This window comes from Lynx rufus, unplaced genomic scaffold (assembly GCF_022079265.1).
Source record: "Lynx rufus isolate CCGP_SWC_20201006 ecotype Redwood Valley unplaced genomic scaffold, mLynRuf1.p SCAF_4, whole genome shotgun sequence".
Classification (NCBI taxonomy): domain Eukaryota; kingdom Metazoa; phylum Chordata; class Mammalia; order Carnivora; family Felidae; genus Lynx; species Lynx rufus.
The window spans coordinates 1588674-1597874 of record NW_025814856.1 but is presented as its reverse complement, the minus strand read 5'-3'; the positions used below and the strand labels follow the sequence as shown (position 1 = coordinate 1597874).

Below are 9201 nucleotides of genomic sequence, written 5' to 3'. Positions count from 1 at the left end.
CCACGCCCCTCCTACCCCGCGCAGCTGCGCCTGCGCGCCTCGGGCATCTCGGGAGGACGTGACGTAACCCGTGATTCGAATCAATACAGGAAGCGGGGCGCCACGCGTTGCCACGGGCGACCGGAGCCGCCGGGGGCGCCCGCGACCCCGCGGCCCCGCTGAGCCAGTTGCGAGGGAACTGCGGGAATGGCTCTGCCTAGTTTAGGACGCGGTTCTTAGCAGGAGACAGTCGCAGGCGCGGGCACTCAAGGGCGGCCCCACAGCCCAGGAAGCAGTCGCCCTGCGTGATAAGCGCAGAGGGGACTCGGCAACAGGTGCATGTCGGGGACCTGCACACCCACTGCCTGCGGGAAGACGTACCGTTCGTTCAGTATCCAACATTTATTGCGCTCCTACAGAGTGCTCTCCAGTCGGAAAAATCTCTGCCCCCGACATGGGCAAAGGGTGCAGGCAGACCTTCAACAAAGAAAAGAGGTGAATGGCCCAGAGGCTCGTGAAAAGACGCTTACCATCAGGAGTCATCAGGGAAACGCAAATCAAAACCACTTCAGGGTTGAAGAGAAGGGAAGGGAAGGGACCACTTCACTCCTACTAGGATGGCTATGAAAAAGAAAACAAAGGTAACACATAACAAGTGTTCGTGCAGACGTGGAGCAGGGGAACCCTCCTGAACGGCTGGCTGGTGGGCCGTAAAATGGGGCAGCCCCTGGGGAAAACAGCCTGGCAGCTCCTCCAAAAGTTACACGTGGAATTACCATAGGACCCAGCGATTCCACTCATAGGTATCGACCCAGGAGAATTGAAGACGTGTGCCCTTAAAAACGTGTACAGGGATGTTCGTGGTATTATACGTAATAACCAGAAAATACGAACAACCCAACTGTCTATAACGGATGATTGGGTAGACAAATGTGGTGTATCTACATCGTGACATGTTGTTTGTGGGTAAAAAGGAGCGAAGCACTGATACACGCTCCCAGGTGGTGGCGCGATGCTCGGTGACAGCAGCTACACATAAAAGGCCCTTGTATCGTGGTATTCTGTTTATATGAAATGCCCACAATGTCCAGGCAAGTCCATAGAGACAAAGTAAATTGGCGGTTGCCAAGGAGCTGGGGGGAAGGAAGGCATAGGGAGTGACTGCCAGGAATTTTCTTGCTGGGGTGATGGGATGTTCTAAAATTGATGTGATTGATGGTTGCACAACTCTGAATATACTGAAATCCAATGACTCATACGCTTTGGGTGAGCAAATTTTATAGTACGTGAGTTGTATCTCAATAAAGCTGTTATAAAAAAAATTCCCGTCTGTCAGGGCACCTGGGTGGCTTAGTCGGTTAAGTGTCCAAGTCTTGATTTCGGCTCGGGTCATGATCTCACAGTTCGTGAGATCGAGCCCCACTTTGGGCTCTCTGCTGTCAGCACAGAGCCTGCCTTGGATCTTCTGTCTCCCTCTCTCTCTCTCTCTCTCTGCCCCTCGTCTGCTCGCTCTCTCTCAAAATAAATACATAAACTTAAGAAAATGACTCAGTACTCACCAAATTCATCTATAAATTAAAAAAAAAAAAAAAAACTTCTCTGCCTGGAGCTGAAGTATGGAGAATAATGAAACAAGGAAAGACAGAATGAAGGGCTATAGTCTCCAACACAGCGATCAGGGACATGTGGGCAAAGATTTGGGGGGAAAAATACCATAATACAGGATTTCTATTCATTCATTCGGTATGAAGTTATACATGTCACACAATAATGGGTTTCAGTGAGCTCTGCAAACACCATAGGTTCCAGAGCAGCGTCATCTGGTAGAAATATAACATGAGCCACGTAAGTAATTTTAAATTATCTAGTAGCCGCATTAAAGAAAGACAAAGAGGGGCGCTTGGGTGGCTCAGTCGGTTAAGCGTCCAACTCTTGATCTCAGCTCAGGTCTCGATCTGAGGGTCGTAAGTCCAAGCCCCACATTAGGCTCTGCATGGGCATAAAGCCTACGTAAATAAATAAAAGTTAAACTAACAAAAGAAACCAGTGTAGTTAATTTTAATATATTTTATTAACTTAATATGTCAAAAAGACTTAGATTTCAACATTTAATCAAAATCAACAATTATCAATGAGATATCTCATATTCCTTTTCTCATATTAAGTCTTAAAATCCAGCGTGTGAACACTTACGGCCCATCTCAGTTTGGGTGCTAATTTTCACTGGAAATTCTGGATCTCTGTATTTAAAGTTGACAGGGGGAAAAAACAGATCCACAGGCCCCAGGGGTTCCCAGCATGCTTAAAACTTTTCCAATAACTGAATCAAATGTCAGCCTTTCCCATTTCCATTTAAATTACTTACATTTTAAAATGAAAAATTCAGTTCTGGGGGCACCTGGGTGGCCGAATCGGTTAAACATCTGACCCTTGGTCTCGGCTCAGGTCATGATCTCACAGTTCATGAGTTCGAGCCCCATGTTGGGCTCTGTGCTGACAGTGCGGAGCCTGCCTGGCATTCTCTCTCTCCTTCTCTCTGCCCCTCTCCTCCGCATGCGCTCTCTCAAAATAAACAGAGTGTGAGCAAGGGAGGGGCAGAGAGAGAGAGAGAGAGGGAGACACAGAATCCGAATGAAACAGGCTCCAGGCTCTGAGCTGTCAGCACAGAGCCCGATGCGGGGCTCGAACCCACAAACCATGAGATCGTGACCTGAACCGAAGTTGGATGCTCAAGCGACTGAGCCACCCAGGCGCCCCAAAGAACCTTCTTGAGTATCTGCCCCTCTGGACTGGGGCTGATAATCATTCCTGGGGCCCACTACCAGATTCAATAACCGTGTCTACGATTTTCTGTTGCTCACCCCAAACCAACACTATCAACAACATTCTGGCTAAAACGTGCCCTGCAGAGCTCAGTGGAACAATCCAGATGCACTATATGCTTCGTTTTGTTTTGTTTTGAATTCTGGTGATGAAAAAGCGTGCCGATCTGGTGCCTCTTTCGTTTCCAACGGAATCTGACGCACACTCGGGGAGAAAACGAAAGTCAGCAAGTTCTTTCTGAATCAGAATTCCACCTCGGCCATCTGACTCGCTCGTTTCATTTTAAATAAAAGACAGCGTCCGACTGGGCTGGGATTAGGCTGAGGCCAGAGATGTGGCCTGGGCAAAGTTGAAGCCCGTCTTCATTTAAAAGTCTGGATTTTTGGGGGGCACCCGAGTGGCTTAGTCGGTTGGGCGTCCGACTTCAGCTCAGGTCACCATCTCACGGTTCGTGGGTTCGAGCCCCGCGTCGGGCTCTGTGCCGACAGCTCGGAGCCCGGAGCCTGCTTCGGATTCTGTGTCTCCCTCTCTCTCTGCCCCTCCCCCGGTCTCTCTCTCTCTCTCTCTCTCTCTCTCTCAAAAATAAACATTAAAAAAAAAAAGTTTGGATTTTTTTAATAGTAGACTTCACGCCCAGCACAGAGCCCGACACGGAGCCTGAACTCACCGCCGTGAGATCCAGACCTGAACTGAGGTCAAGAGTTGGAGCCACCCAGGCGCCCCAGAAGTTTGGATTTTTTTGCATTAGTTTTTTAAAATTTTGATTTTTAAAAATACCTCGTTGAGGCAGGAACGTGGGGATTGTAGGAGGACAGTGCGGGAGGTCGCTGAGGGCGGTTTCTGTGGCCACAAGTCACCCAAACCCAGGAGCCGAGGACAACGTGACTGCGTTATGTCACCGTTCTGGAGGCCAGAAATCTTGTTTGTTTTTGAGAGCGCGAGCAGAGGAGAGGGGTGGGGGGGGGGGTGGGCAGAGGACCCAAAGCAGGCTCTAACCCATCAACAGCGAGCCGGATGTGGGGCTTGAACCCATGAACCACAAGATCTCGACCTGAGCCAAAGACAGTCACTCAACTGGCTGAGTCCCCCAGGCGTCCCTGGAGGCCAGAAATCTGACACAAGTTCCTCCAGGCTGACACCCAGCGTGGGCAGGGCTGCTTCTGCAACCCCCCCTCCCAACCCCTGATGCCGGCTGGGGGGGGGGGGCCCAGGGGGTCCCGTCTGCCCCCTTTTCCAGTTTCCAGAAGCCGCCTCGTCCTTGGCCCTCGGCCCCTCCTCCAGCCTCAAGGCCGCGGGGGGGGGGGGTCTGCCCATCTGTCTGCCTCCCTCTCCTGAGGACGCTGGGCCCCCCAGGCACCCAGGGTCACCCCCGCCTCAGGGGCCTTGGTTTTCTCCCTCCCGCAAGGTCCCTTTTATAGCATATAAAATACCATCTTTACGGGTTCTGGGCATTAGGGAGCGGGTATCTTTGGGGGCGTCATTGTTCAGCTCGTCCACACTGTTCCGTGCCACGACCGTGGCGGGGACACGCAAGCTGACACGGTGGTACGACTGACCGTATGACCGTATGATGACCTCAGTATGCACGCTGATTTCTTTAAATGCTTATTTTTGGGAGAGAGAAAGAGAGAGCGCAAGCACGCGCATGCAAGTGGGGGAGGGACGGTGGGGGGGGGAATCCCAAGCAGGCTCGAGCCTGATGCAGGGCTCGAACCCACGCTATGAACTTTGAGAGCACGACCTGAGCCGAAGCTGGATGCTTAACCGACTGAGACACCCAGGCACCCCTACGTGTTGATTTTTAAAAAGAAAAAAAAAATGCATCAAAATATTACTATTTATGGAGTTTTTTGTCACCCCCTTCAATTTTGTGCTCACCTGCCACACCACCGAACAAACCATTTCCTCACTCTGGTTCCTCTTGCGGAGAGCATCACGTAATTCCTACTTAATTGTTTTTTTTAATTAAAAAAAAAAACATTTTTTTTTTAGGGGCGCCTGGATGGCTCGGTCGGTTGGGTGGCCGGCTTCGGCTCAGGTCACGGTCTCACGGTCCGTGGGTTCAAGCCCCGCGTCGGGCTCTGTGCTGACAGCTGGGAGCCTGGAACCTGCTTCGGATTCTGGGTCTCCCTCTCTCTCTGCCCGCCCCCCCCCCACCACTCGCATTCGGTGTATCTCTCTCTCAAAAATAAATAAACATAAAAAAAAAAAAGATGCTTGACCATCTGAGCTACCCAGGGACCCCATTTTTTTTTTTTTTTTTTTTTTTAAGTAAAGGCTCCTATCTTTGGCAAACTCCAAGTCCAGAGAGGTGACAGAGCCTGGCAAACATCCCGGAAGTCCTTCCTGCTCTCTGCCCCGGGGCCCCGAGAGAGAAGGGGACGTGCAGGAGCCCAGGGGAATTCTCTCACTCAGCCCGGGTTGGGGCAGGGACTTGACATCCTAAAGCCCAGCGGATGGAACCTTATTCGGAAACAGGGTCTCTGCAGATGACATCACCAAGTTAGGATGAGGTTATACCGGCGGGGCGGGGGGGGGGGGCAGGCCCCCATCCGGTGGGTCGTGTGCTTCTGGAAAGAGGGGAATTTGGATACAGACGTAGGGGAAGAGGGGAAGGCCAAGTGAGGACGAGCAGGGACTGAAGACGTGCCCACAAGCCGGGGAAGGTCAACGGGAACCGGCAACAAGGGAGGCCGGAGGAGGCAGGGTCTCCTCCCCCGGGGGCTTCAGAGGCAGCAGGGCCCTGCGGACACCCCGAGTTTGGACTTGTGGCCCCCACACCCCTGCTCGGGTGTAAAGGAGCCACAGAAGGGAGGGTGTGGGACGTGTGGGTTCCGCACAGATGTCTCTCCCGCTATCAGTTTGTCGCACGTCTGGAGGCTCGAGATTTCAAGCTCTCTGACGTTTCCAGGTCTTGCTTTTGGGTGTGGCTTCCACTCTCTACTTCCTGCGCCCTGGACCTATCTCCTTCCCCCAGAACGTGCTTGGGGTGAATCACACCTGGGACTCCGCCTCGGAGCCTTCCAGAGTCAGCACATCGCGTGGCCCGCGGGGAAGCCCTGCGTGAACGTTAGCCTGAGTCACAAAACACGGTCGAGATGACGTCCTCGTAAGCCAGCCAAGGCCACTGCAAAGTCAACCCGGAGTCACCTTTTGAACATGCAGGAAGAAAATAAAAAAAAGCACCCGGACGTCAGCTCCACGAGGCCAGACTCTTGCTCTATGCCCTCTGTGCCCGTGACCGCCTGCCACACGGTAGATGTTCCATACATATTTGCGAAATGAATGCCTGAACGTTTAAACCAGCAGCGGGCCTGTGAAAGTGACTTCTTTGCTGTGCATGGCACTCGGATGTTTTTTTTTTTTTTAATTTTTTTTTTTCAACGTTTATTTATTTTGGGACAGAGAGAGACAGAGCATGAACGGGGGAGGGGCAGAGAGAGAGGGAGACACAGAATTGGAAACAGGCTCCAGGCTCTGAGCCATCAGCCCAGAGCCCGACGCGGGGCTCGAACTCACGGACCGCGAGATCGTGACCTGGCTGAAGTCGGACGCTTAACCGACTGCGCCACCCAGGCGCCCCGGCACTCGGATGTTTTTAATGAACTGTCCACATTTCTCAAGTGGGAGATTTTTTAAATAGTTTACTTATTTAGTTTTGAGGCGAAGGAGGGGCCAGAGAGAGGGAGACAGAGAATCCCAAGCAGGCTCTGCACCAACAGGGGTTCTCGAACCCAGAACCTCGAGATCATGACTGGGCAGAAACCAAGAGTCGGATGCTCAACCGGCTGGGCCGCACAGGCGCCCGTTAAATGGGAGGCTGTACGTCAAATGAGTTGCCGTCTGGCTGCCCTTAAAAACAGGAACATCTGGGGGCACCTGGGGGGCTCAGTCGGTTGGGCGTCCGACTTCCGCTCAGGTCACGATCTCACGGCTCATGAGTTTGAGCCCCGCGTCGGGCTCTGTGCTGACGGCTCGGAGCCTGGAGCCCGCTTCGGATTCTGCGTCTCCCCCTCTCTCTGCCCCACCCCCCATGCTCTGTCTCTGTCTGTCTCAGAGATAAATAAACATTAAAAAAATTTAAGAACAAAACAAAACAGAAACACCTAGCTACACAGGTCAACGACCGGCCGGACAGGGGTAGACGCCAGGGCGCCTTCCTGCCTGCCTAATTTCCTTACGCTTTCGGGCCCAGGAAGCAAGAGAAAGCCACAGACAGCACCTGAGTGAGAGGCAGGTGAATTCTGTCCCCAGGGAAAGGTGTCTCGCACAGGCTGTTTGCTCACTCCAGAGCGGCCGCTGCCACCGTGCGTGACAAACACCGGGAGTACTCATCACGGTAAAAAGCTTCAAGTGGCACGGGGAGTTCAAGGGCTCTGGGAAAATGCTTGGCTATTTTTCCAAGAGGTTACCCACAGGTAATTTACATGTACGACTCCGCTTATGCAAATCAGGCCACAGGATTTATTCTGGGCTTTGCTCGCTTCACTCTTTGGAAGTCGAGCTCCCCAGCTTTTTGAAGGTCTGATTGTGAACGTATTGAACCAGCCAGCGCCCCCGATGACGGGCGCGCCTCAAATACCGATTTGCCACCCACTAGGAGGAGCCAGGCACGAGACCTAGCGGGGCGAGGGGTCCGCTCAGCGATGTGCTGAGGCCCGTGTGTCCTGACTACAAAAGTCACGATCGGGAGCTACATGAGTGGACCGTGGTGGGTATAGGGAGGGAAAACACTGCACACTAGGGCTTTACTTTCATGTTCCGTCTCGCGGCTCAGGCGCCACCCCGCTGTCATGCCGCGGAAAACAAAATCCCTGCTCTCGCGGTGCTTGTGCAGGTGGAGAAAACAGGCAATGAACAAAATTAAGGAACGTGTACAGGAAAACAGAGATGCTGTGGAGAAAAATAAAGCAGGGAACAGAATAAAGGAACATTAGGAGTGAGGTTATGATTTCAACGCAGGCGGCTCAGGCAAGCTTCACTGAGGAGGGGACACCTGAGCAAAGGAGCAAATATTTCAGCGAGGGAGTGAACAGATACCTGGAGGAAAAAAGGTTCCAGGTAGAGTAAGTAGCAAATGCAAAGGTCCTGGGGCAGCACCAGGCTCACATGATGGAGGAACAGTGAGAAGGCTTGGTGGCTGGGGCAGAGTGGGCGAGGGGGAGAGAGAGGGAAGAGGGAAGGGCAGGGAAGGGCAGGGGTAGGTTGTACAGGACTTTGGGGACCACAGGGAGGACTTTGGCTTTTCCTCCAGGGAGGTGGGAGTCCTGGAGGGCTGTGGGCAGAGGACGGCGGGACCTGACCCGGGTGCTCACAAGCGCCCTCTGGTGGCTGCTTCAGGGAGGACAGACCGGGGGAAGCAAGGTGGGGGCACGGGGAAGGGGGCCGAGGGGACTGTGCAGTCCAGGTGGGCGATGCGGTGGCTGGGGGCACAGGAGACGGGGGATGTGGCCAGATCTGGGATGGATTTTCAACCCCAGTGTTTTCAGGCTGAGCACCTGGAATGACAAGCGCATTTCCACCTCCTATGGGAGGAGCAGCTTTGGCAGGTAACCTGAGGAATTCTGACCTCCGAGCCCAGTTTGGGACGCCTCCCCGGTACCTAAGTGGAGACTGGAGGGGCAGCGGCACCGGGGCTGGTGGCTGGCGGGAGGGCCACACCCTTGACGGGGGGCGGGGCGGTAACCACCGATGGCCACTGGTCAAGCGCTCACGCCGGCACCGTGGAGCCTCCACGAAGTCCCTGACCCACGGGGCTGGGAGAGCTCCCGGGCGGGTGACTGTGTCCGCGTGCCCCAACCTCCTGGGGAGGAAGCTGCTGGGTGCCCTTCAGGAGGAACGGGCGGGAGAAGTGCCCTCCTGGGTTCTGTGGGCTGCCCTAGCAGATCATTCCGTGTGGGGAGGGGGTGGCGGGAGCCCCGAAGCGGGAACCCGCAGGGCCCGCGCTAATTCGGGTCGTCCGCGCCAGAACTAAACTGCAGGAAGCCCCACACATCTGGTGTGAAATGCGCTGGCAGCAGCAGACGTCGGGGTGGTAAAATCCGCCGCCCGTGTCAGGGCTGCTGGTGACCGAGGGTCAGGTCAGCAGCGGGAATGTGGACAGTGTCCCACGTGAGATTAGGCTCTGCTGTTACAGCCGTCTCGTCGCCATAAAACAGGTGGTTCAAGGCCGCACACGGAGAATGGGAGGGGGGCTGTGATGAGAACCCGTAGCCCGGGCTCCCAGCCAGGCCCCCAAACCCCTTCCCCTCTGCCTCCGCCAGGGGCTGGGTGAGAAGGAGGGTCTGGGGGAGGCCAGGCTGGAGGGCCGGCTGGGCTGACTTTACCCCCGGGGACGGAGATGACCCCGGAGCGCCTGGGGCGGGGCAGATTTCAGAGCGGAGCTCTTCAAATCCTCCC

At 54.4% G+C, this 9201-nt stretch overlaps 1 long non-coding RNA gene across 1 annotated transcript; it reads left to right on the top strand.

The window, feature by feature from the left end:
• Window positions 1–109: 109 nt before the first annotated feature.
• Window positions 110–6115, top strand: LOC124523992 (uncharacterized). Its single transcript, XR_006965143.1, has 2 exons — window positions 110–620; window positions 5714–6115. It is a non-coding gene; the product is annotated as an uncharacterized LOC124523992 (long non-coding RNA).
• The last annotated feature ends 3086 nt before the right edge of the window (window positions 6116–9201 follow it).